Source organism: Chiloscyllium plagiosum, chromosome 17 (assembly GCF_004010195.1).
Source record: "Chiloscyllium plagiosum isolate BGI_BamShark_2017 chromosome 17, ASM401019v2, whole genome shotgun sequence".
Taxonomy (NCBI): Eukaryota; Metazoa; Chordata; class Chondrichthyes; order Orectolobiformes; family Hemiscylliidae; genus Chiloscyllium; species Chiloscyllium plagiosum.
Genome location: NC_057726.1, coordinates 49,944,438 through 49,956,194, shown reverse-complemented (window position 1 = coordinate 49,956,194; position 11,757 = coordinate 49,944,438). Strand labels below are relative to the sequence as shown.

The following is an 11,757-nucleotide window of genomic DNA, read 5'->3' as shown; positions in this document are numbered from 1 at the left end:
TTGCTGGCAGGTAGGAGTAGATTGGGTTGGGATATCTGGTCGGCATGGATGGGTTGGACTGAAGGGTCTGTTTCCATGCTGTACATCTCTATGACTCTATGACTCTATGAATAGACTCTAGCTGTAGGTAATCCACTATGAACCATTGATACATAACTCTATTCATTAACACTCTATAACCCCCTTACAAACTCCCCTTTCACACACATGCAGAATGACACAAAAAGTATTTGTGTTATGGATTGAGGGAAAACTGGAAAAATGGTTCATATTTACAGGTTTCACTGAGATGATCCATTGGACTTGTTAAAACTTGCTGTTCCTTGATCTTCTTTCTCCAAATACTTTCACTTCCAGCAAGTTGCTAGTTCAAACCTCATAAAATCCTTGACTTATTGGATAAAAACCACAATATACAGCAAATGGTAAGGGAAAATAAACTGCTTTCATTAGGCTTTTAAGCTTTTTTTTACTGCAGAAAGACAAAAACCACCTTGCTTTCTGGAAGACCACAGGCTCCTGGCTATATGGTGCACATCCCAGAAGCCAATCATTTAGTTATTGGCAGGCAGAAGACCATTCTCATTAACAACTTGTTGTTACTCCACAGACCAATCAGCTATTTGTTATCAGCCAGACTCCATTTTGTACACAACCCCATGGGGGAGCCAGGTGGTCTGCATCTAAACTTGAACAAACAATAGTGTAAACAGTACTAACAAAGGGTGCTCATGGCTTACTTTTAAAATGTGCAGCAATCCCTTCTAGGATCCTTGATTTTTAAACAGTCCTCTTCCCCTTCCAGTCTGTAATCAAAATTACAGAAAAATATATAGTCTTTATAGTTTAAAAAAAAATCAAGATGGTTCAAATTCATATTTGTAAGGTATGATACAAATACTTGAAAAAGTGCAATGAAAATACCAAACAATGGCAGACACACTCCCGAGGATACCATCAAGTAAAACTGAATGGGGCAGTTAGATTTCATCAAGGAGGTTGAAGCCACATGTCTTTTCTCACTTAGAATCTACCAGTTAATAAAAGGAAGTTACAAGAGATAAGAAAAGACCAATAATGAAGTGAAGAGTAGCTTCAAATCTGTAATTATTGTCTGAAGAATGGCTGGACAATGTACCCAATAATTTGATACGACACCAGTGCTTTGAATAGTGTAAGCACCTCACTGGCACTTAGGATTTACTCATCTTCAATGACAGGTTTCTTATACCGATTTCTTGACGATCTTCAAAAAATCACCCAGAGCATTGTCATGGGGGAGTGCAGTGATCAGTCTGGTGGTCAGATATCACTCAATCCATGGAAGAAATCATTTGTAAACAGCCAGGAACAACCACTATTACCTTTTGCAACAAGTCTCAAACCTGTCTGAGCATGGATTTATTTGGGTTCAAGGGGAAAAACCTGCTTTACAGTTATAATTATTCCAGATTGTTGAAGTTTACCATTTCCTATGGTATCTCAGCAGAAATAGTCATCCAATTGCACAAACTAGTTTATTCCATATACAGAATTCCAGTCATTGTCATGTCAGACAATGGATCAAAATTTGCAAATTCACAATTTCAAAAATTTTGAACATGAATATGATTCCATTTTAGTTACCAGTTCAGCTCATCATCCTCCAGTAAATGTTGAGGTTGAGAGAGTGGTACTCCAGTTAAACCTGCATTGAAGAAAATCAAAAACCTCAATCTTACTCTATTAGGTTATTGATCTTCATCATTGTTGTGGTGAGTTACTGATGAAACTGAGAACCCATATACTTTCCATATATGCTATACTTGTTAAAACTTAATATTGCAAAGAACAACAACAAGAGAAAGAAACTTTGAGAGGAAGAGGCAATCAGGCGAGAAACTCCAATCATTGACACAGAGCACAAGAGTTACCAGAGCTACAGCCTGGGGAGAAAGTCTGCGTAAAAGATCAACAGACAGAAGGTGTAATTATTAGGAAAAGTAATTACACAAACAAGATTGTATATGGTTGAGCCAGACCACTATGGAAGGAAGAAACTGGAAAGCATTCATATCTTTGAATAAAAAACCAATAGAAACTTGGGTTAACTACTCAGAAGAAGATAAAAAATCTGCAACCAGCCAGGAAAAGAACATTCACACAGCCAGTCAGAATATACTCGAGTTCAATAGGAGACTGAATACCAGATCAGGGAGAATGGTCAAAGACCTCTGATCCTTAGAGTGGAAAAGTATAGATTACAAACACGATAGGAACAGAGATTTTAGGGGAGTGGGAGTGTAATGGGGTTAACACCAGAAACATGCAGAATGATGGAAGTCAGTCGCCTGAGGCGGGAATTGAACCCGGGTCTCTGGCGCTGCGAGGCAGCAGTGCTAACCACTGTGCCACCGTGCCGCCCATAGAAAATAAGATAAAAAGATAAAAAGATAAAAAATCTGCAACCAGCCAGGAAAAGAACATTCACACAGCCAGTCAGAATATACTCGAATTCAATAGGAGACTGAATACCAGATCAGGGAGAATGGTCAAAGCCCTCTGATCCTTAGAGTGGAAAAGTATAGATTACAAACATGATAGGAACAGAGATTTTAGGGGAGTGGCAGTGTAATGGGGTTAACACCAGAAACATGCAGAATGATGGAGTGATGATGATAGAGTCACATGAGAGGGTAGAATAATCTGAAAGGGAGCAAAAACTCCAATTAGTGTGAAGATAGCAAAGGGAAAGGTCTTGCTGGAATTAAAAGAGTTCTTCTGTAAAATGACAATGGACTCCACCAGCATTTTTAAGGAGGCAAAACAATGCTAAAACTGGAACACACAACAAAACTGGGAAGCACTTCCATTTATTAGGTTGGGAATCATATGAAATATTTAACACTTCAGATTCCCACCAAAAGTATGTGCCTCCCTGCCCCTCTTCCTGACTCAGAAAACACAAGCCTGTCAAAATTGGATTCCCAGTCTCCATTCCCTGCTGAATTTGTATGTATTCACATACAAACCATCTGACCTGTGCAAGTCGAGTATCTGTGGCTTGGACAAGCCCTTCTAGCACCACACCTCTTCTTTCTTGAAAACCTGTGAATCCAGAAAGATATTTATGCAGGCAGCAAACTACAAAACTTCCCTGGAGAAACAGACAGCACCAACAGATTCATTTCTGCAAAGCAGCAAAGTTAGAAAGGTGAGGTTGACATACCCAATGGATACTAACAGCAGATCAGATGAAAGCAAACCACTTTTATAGCAGATCACGTCAGGAGTCTCTGTTGCAAAATCTGTATCAATTGCATAATTGGGTAAAAACAATGACTGCAGATGCTGGAAACCAGATTCTGGATTAGTGGTGCTGGAAAAGCACAGCAGTTCAGGCAGCATCCAAGGAGCAGGAAAATCGACGTTTCGGGCAAAAGCCCTTCATCAGGATTACAGGCAGAGTGCCTGAAGGGTGGAGAGATAAATGAGTGGAGGGTGGGGGGTGGGGAGAAATTGCATAATTCACAACTTATAGGTTGTGTAATGGAGCTCATTCTGAACTTACATCTTTTTCAGGATCTTAGCAGCTCAATACACAAGTGCAAGCCTTGCTCTAGTGTCAAACACCAGGCACTCAATACGCCTCAGCACCCATCCGTATGCCAGGACCTGAAGAACAATGGCTATAGAATGACAAACACTTTTACATCTCTAAAGTTTACTTGGAAGATCTTATACATTCTTAGTTGCTTTATATAAATATCAATATTTGTGTTAGTACCAAAATTTAGCTTCTCAATATTAGGGAGCTCACTACCTTGAAAAGTACAATGCTTCTGTCTGCTTCAGTTATATGACTAGTGAATGGTACATCAGCTTGTGTTCTTTGTGTACAGTACCAGGCTTTGTTTGTATTGTGTGATGTCCTCTCTTGTTTTCCCTTAGGACCTACCAACAGGACATCTAGATAATCTACCCTGGGCTTCAACAGCACTGGCCTCTAACTAGCTGCTGCACAGTACACAAGAATAGCCTAGTGTTCCCCTCTGACAGGGCTTTTCATCCTTCCCAATAGGAAAGTGCTAACCTTTCACATACAGTGGAGAAACTGGAAGTTGTTATGTGGAGAATTGGGGCCGAGAAGCTGCCAACATGTGTGTTAGTATTGGACCCACAATATCCCACACCCACTCCCCACATATTAAACTATCAAACTGTGATTGGAAACCTTTCCAATTGGCTGGAGTTACTCAGTCAAACTCCAGGCAATGTCATCAGCTGAAAATAATATGAGCAGCCCTTTATACACTGTGCAAGTGTCATATAACCCTGGACCCAAATTATTCATCCATATGTTTTTCTGGCACTCCACAGAAGCAAATACTCAAATCTTGAACTTAGTAACTGACAGACACAGGATCTGTCAACAGATTCTGACTCACAGGGAGAAATAGAGATTTTCCTCCAAAGTTGACACAGTTTCAACATAATTTAGCTCTTTTTGTGTAGGTTAAGTGGGATTAAACACTCATTTACTTCAGTCAGGATCTGTCCCCTCCCAAGCCAAATAATTCTGTACCTACGCAAATCACTCAAACAAAATCAGCATAGTGTGCAGTTGGGAGGACGGTGGGATTGGAATAACGTCACTTCTCTGGTGTTTCAGAGGTCCAGGCTAATGGTCTTGAGACACAGCAACTGGTGGAATTTGAATTGAGTTAATAAATCTAGAGAACAGAACTAGTGGCTCACTAATGTACTATATAAAAGGAAAGCTGCTGTCCTTGATTGGCCTACATGTGACTCCTGATACAGCAATGTGTTTGACTCTTAACTGCCCTCTGATGACTCTTAACTATCCATCAGAGTGGGAACTGAACTGAACTACCACTCAGTTCAAGGGTAATTCGGAATGGACAACAACTGCTTGTCTTGCTAGTGATGCCCACAGCCCATGAAGGAATGAGGGAAAACAGTGAGAACAGCTCTGAAGGAGGGTCATTGGGCTTGAGATGTTAACTCTGTTTCTCTCTGCCCAGGTGCTGCCAGATCTGCTGAGTTTCTCCAGCAATTTCTGTCTTTGTGTGCTTCAGATCTCTTGCAACCACGGTTCTTAGTTTTGCAACATTCTGTAACTTCAGAAGCTGCCAGTGACTGGGTCAAAGGTTGAAGATAAGGTCAGTGACAGTCTGCAAAATGATGGCTTGATGTTTGGTGAGGTCATTGTCCAGGAGGAGATGACAAAGTATTGGTAATCCATCTGGTGTTTGTTAAACAAGAATAGTTCTGCCCTTATCAGCTGGTTTAATGACAATGTCAAAGAGTGGATCTGAGAGAATCGAGAGGTACATATTCAGGAGGAAGAGGATTGAGGACCCTTTTAAAGTGCAATCACTATTGAATGATAGGGTTCCAAAATTATCTTTGAATTTCAGTCCTCGTCATATTCCATTGTATTCTGGCTGATATATACATTATACTTTCACCAGGAATTACCAGGAGGTGATGGAACTCTAGACAATTATATTCCCTCTGTAACTTTGAAAGCCAAAGACAAATGGCATACCCTCATTGTACTGTTCAGTCATTATATGTGTTCTTATGTGAATCTGTTTATTATTGATGCTCACTGCGCTTGATAGATTAAGCCTGGTTGTTGCCTCAGAGAAAAGTAAATACCAAATTTGTTGGAAGTCAGAGCTGTGGGTATTGTAAATACTGAGGTTATGACTGAGGCTGGAGGAAACTGTTGTTGCATGAGTCCCACAACTCCAGATGTTACAATATATAAAATAAAAATATTTACTGAGATGACAAATTACATATGTTTTCTCTATCAGGTTTGAAATTTAAAAAAGCAATCAGCCAAGGTTCTTTAAAAATGACAAACTTATTAAATGAAGATGCAAAACTGACTAAACCATACAGCCTGTAATTTGGAAGCATAGTGTTTACCTCTCTGAATAATCCAAAAAGGCACACACAAATGCAACTCATCAGGTAAAGAATAACAAATGTGTTTCTTTGCAGAGACTGGCTTTCTGAACTTTAGAAAAATACTTTCGGCCAATAGGTTTTGCTCCTTGAAGCAGACAATGTTCAGATATGGGAAGTTCATGCCATCTTCTGGTCCAGCAATTTGGTAATTGTAAACAGATTATCAAACACAGGCTATTGTCTCTGAAGTCTTGCCAGACACAGTTTACTCAAGAAGTCGGATATTAAGAAGTTTATTTGGATACTCTTCCACAGGAATAAATAGACGTCACCCTGAACTCACAAGAAAAGGTTATTTTTAATTTTCAGAAACAGGTGAGATTTGCTGACGCAGCCTCTTCCTCATAGGTATTTGCCTGAACAGAAGATGAGAACAAACTCCAAGTCAAACACTATTCAAACAGCCCCAGCACAAAGTCTGTAGCAAAACAAGTAATTTTCACTTATGCATGGTTGTGGGTAATTAAACTACTAATTGAAATCTCCATGAATATCCCCATCCTCAATCAGTGCAAAAAACAATGTAATCTATTTCAGTCTGAGGGGTACCATGTAAATGATCCACCTGGAGTCCCCAGCATCACAGATTCCATTCTCAAATCAATTTGATTCACTCTATGTGAAGTCAAGAAACAGCAAAAGGCACTAGATGCAGGAAAGGATATGGACCTCTGACAACAATCTGGCAATAGTACTGAAGACATGCATTCCAGAACTTGCTGCACCCCGAACCAGGCTGTTCTAGTAGCATCTACACGCCAATATACAATATTTTACAGGTACATCCTGTACACAGAAAGCCTCAGGACACCGCTGCAAGATTTCCTCTGAGGAGTGTCCTAGGCCCAAACATTTTCAGCTGCTTCATCAATGACCTTCCCTCCATCAAAAATGGAGATGTTCACCGATGATTGTATAATGCTCAGCACAATTCGTTATCCCTCAGACACTGAAGTAGTACATGTCACAGTGCAGCAAGACCCGGACAATATCTAGGCTGTGCTGTTAATTGGTCAAGTCACACTCGCTCCAGGCAATGTCCATCTCAAACAAGGGAGAATCCAATCATTATCCCAAGACATTACCATGAAGAGTAAACTTTCATCAACATCCTGGGGTTTACCATTGACTAGAAACTGAATTGGACTAGCCATATAAATGCTTACAAGTGCAAGTCAGAGTCTAGGAGTTTTGTAGTGAATAACTCATTGCTGTACTCCTCAAAGCCTGCCCACCATCTACAAGGCACATGTCAGAAACACGATTGAATACTCCCCACTTGCCTGGATGGGTACACCTCTAACAACACTCAAGAAACTTGACCTTCTCCAGGTCAAAGCAGCCTGCTTGATTGTCATCCCATCAATCACCATCAATGCTTAGACTCTCCACTACTGACATACCATGACAGCAGGGTGTAGCATCTACAAGATGCACTGCAACTCAGGCTTATGTGAAAACTACCACCTAGAAAGACAAAAACAGTAGATACATGGGAATACCATCAGTTGAAAGTTCTTCTCCAAACCACATTTGATCTTGTTCTAGAAGTATATTGCCATTCCTTCATTGTCACTCGGCCAAAATCCTAGAACTCCCTTCCTTACAGCACTGCTGGTCCACCAACATAGGCTGCATCAGTTCAAGAGGGCAGCTCACTATCACCTCCTCCAAAACTATTCGAGATGGGCAATCAGTACTGGACTTGTCAGTGATATCCACATCCCCATGAATAAGTAATGAAAAACCACATCTTACAAACAATTAACCCTATTGATACCCCTCATAATTTTTTAAGCCTCTGTAAGGTCACCTCTCAACCTCCGACGGTCCAGTGAAAAAAAGGGCGTAGCCTATCCCGCTCTCCTTATAACTCCAACCTTCCACACCCAGCAATATCCTGGTAAATCTCTTCTGAACCCTCTCCAGCTTAAAAATATCCTTCCTATAACTGGGCGACCACAACTGGACACAGTACTCCAGATGAGGTCTCACCAACATCCTGTACAACCTCAACATGATGTCCCAAAAATAAACAAATTTACACCTTTGTTAAAACAGCAGTAAAGGCTAATACAACTGCATGAATAGAGCAATATTGTATATGTGTCTAAATACCTATCAAACCTCCTGAAAAAGAACCCATTGACTGAAGTTCATTTGGATTTTGTGAAAAAGAAGGCTCTTCAGGTTACATGGATATATTTGCATTATATAATCTTCAGTACACCAGGTCACAAGGAGATTTACAACATGACCGATGTTGCTGCTTTGTTGCAGGTTAATGTTCATTTTGGTGTCACTCAACTATCTCCAAACATATGACCAGAACTCAGTAATGAGTTTTGTTAAAATAGCCTGAATGTCAGATCATAAACAGTATGTAATACAACATGCCAGCACTAGGGTGAGCTAGACAGCCTAATGTACCATGCTGCATCCTTTGGTTCACACAGTCTGATGAGTTTGAATTGAGGAGAGGTCACTGCAGCACAAAAGAGTCCCTCTGTGAAAGTTTACACTTTAACTATATCAGTATCTGTAAACACGTGTAATCTGTTCTTTCACTTTACAGGAACTTTCATCAATGTGTAACCTTGAGATAATAAATATTTACAATTACTGTTAATATTTTAATTGATAGATTGGAACTTCTGTTGTGTCAAGAAAGAAGAGGAAGAGAATTCTGGCCATGCTCACGGATATTGGATGAATATAGGGTAGGGCTCCAACATGGTGCCAGACTAATTATAAGATTGTGAACATTACCAACCAGTTTAATACTTGAACAATAGTGATTAACCACTTAAGTAACATTCCAGAAGGCTTGTAGTTTCTATAGAAGAATTCTTATATGAAAAGGAGCAGATTGGAGGGAGGAGCGAATGAGTGAGTGAGGGACAGAGGGAGAACCATTTCTTTTCTGTGTAGTTCCATGAACATCCCAATCCTTAATGACTCCAGAGCTCAGCAAAAGTCAAAGCTGAAAGATATGCAACCATCTTTTGCCAGCAGTGTCAAGTGAATGATTCACCCTCACTCCTCCTGATAGATAATAGGAGCAGGAGTAGACCATTCAGCCCTTCGAGTCTGCTTCACCATCATCATGGCTGACTGTCCAACTCAGTCCCCTGTTCCCACTTTCTCCCCATACCCTTTAGCCCGATGAATTATATTTAACTCCTTCATGAGAACATTCAGTATTTTGGACTGAATCACTTACTGTACCAGAGAATTCCACAGATTCACAACTCTCTGGGTGAAGACACTTCTCCTCATCTCAGTTCTAATCGCCTACGCCATATCCTTAGACTGTGACTCCTGGATTTGGACTCCCCAGTCATTGAGAACATCCCTTCTGCATTTAACCTAACTAGTCCCGTTAAAATTTTATAGGTTTCGATAAGATTTTTCCCTCCAGCGTGTACAGTCCGAGCTTATCTAGTCTATCTTCATATGTCAATCCTGCCTTCGCAGGAACATTCTGGTAAAGCTTCATTGCACTCCCACCACAGCCAGAATACCCTTCCTCAGATTGGAAGGCCTGAACTGAACACGATACACTAGGTATGGTCTCACCAAAACCCTGTACATTTGCAGCAAGACATCTCTGCCAGTGTCAGTGCTTTCCTGCAAAATGATTTGGGCTAAAAATCAACGTGTAAACCTGACCCAGGTCACCCAAGTTTCTTGAGAGCAGCAAGGTCAGACATTCTGACTTGTGTTTTCCTAACAGTGTTTTCCTAGCCCTCTCCTTCTTTGACACAACTGCACTGTCCTTTGCCTTTTTCTCACCTCCTTTCTCTCACCCGTCAGGCATAAGGCCGAAGGAAAATCTATGCTGTTTCATGTTACCACTCAATTACCCAAGTTTGAAACAGGGACTGGCATCTTTCTCCCTATTCAGCTTAGCAGCTCCCCAAAGCAGAAAATAAAAACACTGAAGGAAGTGGAAGACGTACATAAGAAGTTGTCCAGGTGAGGAACAACTGTTAAGAGGGGCACGCATTAGGCTTTACTGATCGTGATAAATCAACACTTTTCTTGAAGTGAGACAAAGCACAACAGGACTCAGGGCAGAAACAATGGGATGTCCTGAGACATCAAAACTCCTGTCATTTCCAACTCATTTATATGAGTGCTAGAGAGTAGTAGGGTATACAAGGAAAGTATTTCATTCACACTGTAGTGAACATAGAATCCTGGGTGAAATGATTCCATCCCCAATATTCACCATATCCATTGAAATTATTATGTCCCCTGCTTACTAAAAATAGCAAGGATTCTGAGGGGCTTGGGATTTATTCCGAAGGGTTGTGCTGGTTGATATTATTAGTCAGTTCGTGGGCACAGACTTAGGTTTCCCATTTTCTGATCGCTCTAAACAGGTTCCACTGTATTTGGATTATATATTATTCGTAAAGCTTCATGATACATTCATGACTGAGCATTATTGAAAGAGTAGGAGGGGATTTATTATTTTAGATTGTACAAAATAATTAGAAAGCAGCCGCAGCACGTACAAAGCAGAAAGTGCATGTGCTCATGACTAACCACTGCATTGTGGACCTTGGAATAGATGCTATTAAATATTAATTAAAGGGAATGCATTAAAAATGTTGGTTGCAAGTTTCAGGCAGAGATCTCGTACACCATATGTTCAAGCAGCACAGCTTAAAATAAAGTGTTGATGTTACAATATTAAACAGGACTAATCTGACTGAGGCACTCTGTTCAAAGAAAATGTTACAGTTTGTACTCCTCTTTTCGTGAATGCAATCTTTCAGACTTCAGAAATCTCATCATTCCTGTTCATAAGAAAAGGTGCAAAACTGCTCTACAGCAATTGGCTTTCGCTCCTTTCAATCCAGCTGATAAAATGAAACCCTCTGATTGTTTGGGACTCTGTTCACTATATTCATTGGGGAAGCTGAGGAATGGAGGCGTACAATCACATGGGAAGCTAGGCAATGGAGTGGCATGGTCAAAATGGAAGCTGGGAAATTGAGTGAGATGGTTACACTGGGAACTGAGGGAGGGAGTGAGATGGTTACACTGGGAACTGAGGGAGGGGGTGAGATGGTTACACTGGGAACTGAGGGAGGGAGTGAGATGGTTACACTGGAAATTGAGGGAGGGAGTGAGATGGTTACACTGGAAACTGTGGGAGGGCATGAGATGGTTACACTGGAATCTGAGGGAGGGAGTGAAATGGTTACACTGGAAACTGAGGGAGGGAGTGAGATGGTTACACTGTAAGCTGAAAGAGGGCGTGAGATGGTTACACTGGGAACTGAGGGAGGGGGTGAGATGGTTACACTGGAAACTGAGGGAGGGAGTGAGATGCTTACACTGGGAACTGAGGGAGGGAGTGAGATGGTTACACTGGAAACTGAGGGAGGGAGTGTGATGGTTACACTGGGAAGTGAGGGAGGGAGTGAGATGGTTACACTGGAAACTGAGGGAGGGAGTGTGATGGTTACACTGGAAGTTGAGGGAGGGAGTGAGATGGTTACACTGGGAACTGAGGGAGGGAGTGAGATGGTTACACTGGAAACTGAGGGAGGGAGGGAAATGGTTACACTGGGAAGTGAGGGAGGGAGTGAGATGGTTACACTGGAAACTGTGGGAGGCAATGAAATGGTTACACTGGAAACTGAGGGAGGGAGGGAGATGGTTACACTGGAAACTGAGGGAGGGAGGGAAATGGTTACACTGGGAAGTGAGGGAGGGAGTGAGATGGTTACACTGGAAGCTGAGGGAGGAAGTGAGATG

The 11,757-nt window shown here is 41.3% G+C and overlaps 1 long non-coding RNA gene across 2 annotated transcripts in view; it reads right to left on the bottom strand.

Annotated features, from left to right (window-relative positions):
- Window positions 1-739: 739 nt before the first annotated feature.
- Window positions 740-11,757, bottom strand: part of LOC122558679 — a 19,577-nt gene continuing 8,559 nt past the window's right edge. Inside the window, exons 1-4 of one of the 2 annotated variants that reach the window (XR_006314225.1) lie at window positions 3,551-3,657; window positions 3,020-3,087; window positions 1,627-1,687; window positions 740-806 (exon numbers count right to left, since the gene is read on the bottom strand). This is a non-coding gene — a long non-coding RNA (uncharacterized LOC122558679). Of the gene's footprint in view, window positions 807-1,626; window positions 1,688-3,019; window positions 3,088-3,550; window positions 3,658-11,757 lie in introns of those variants that run through there. The other variant, XR_006314226.1, reaches the window with a different exon arrangement.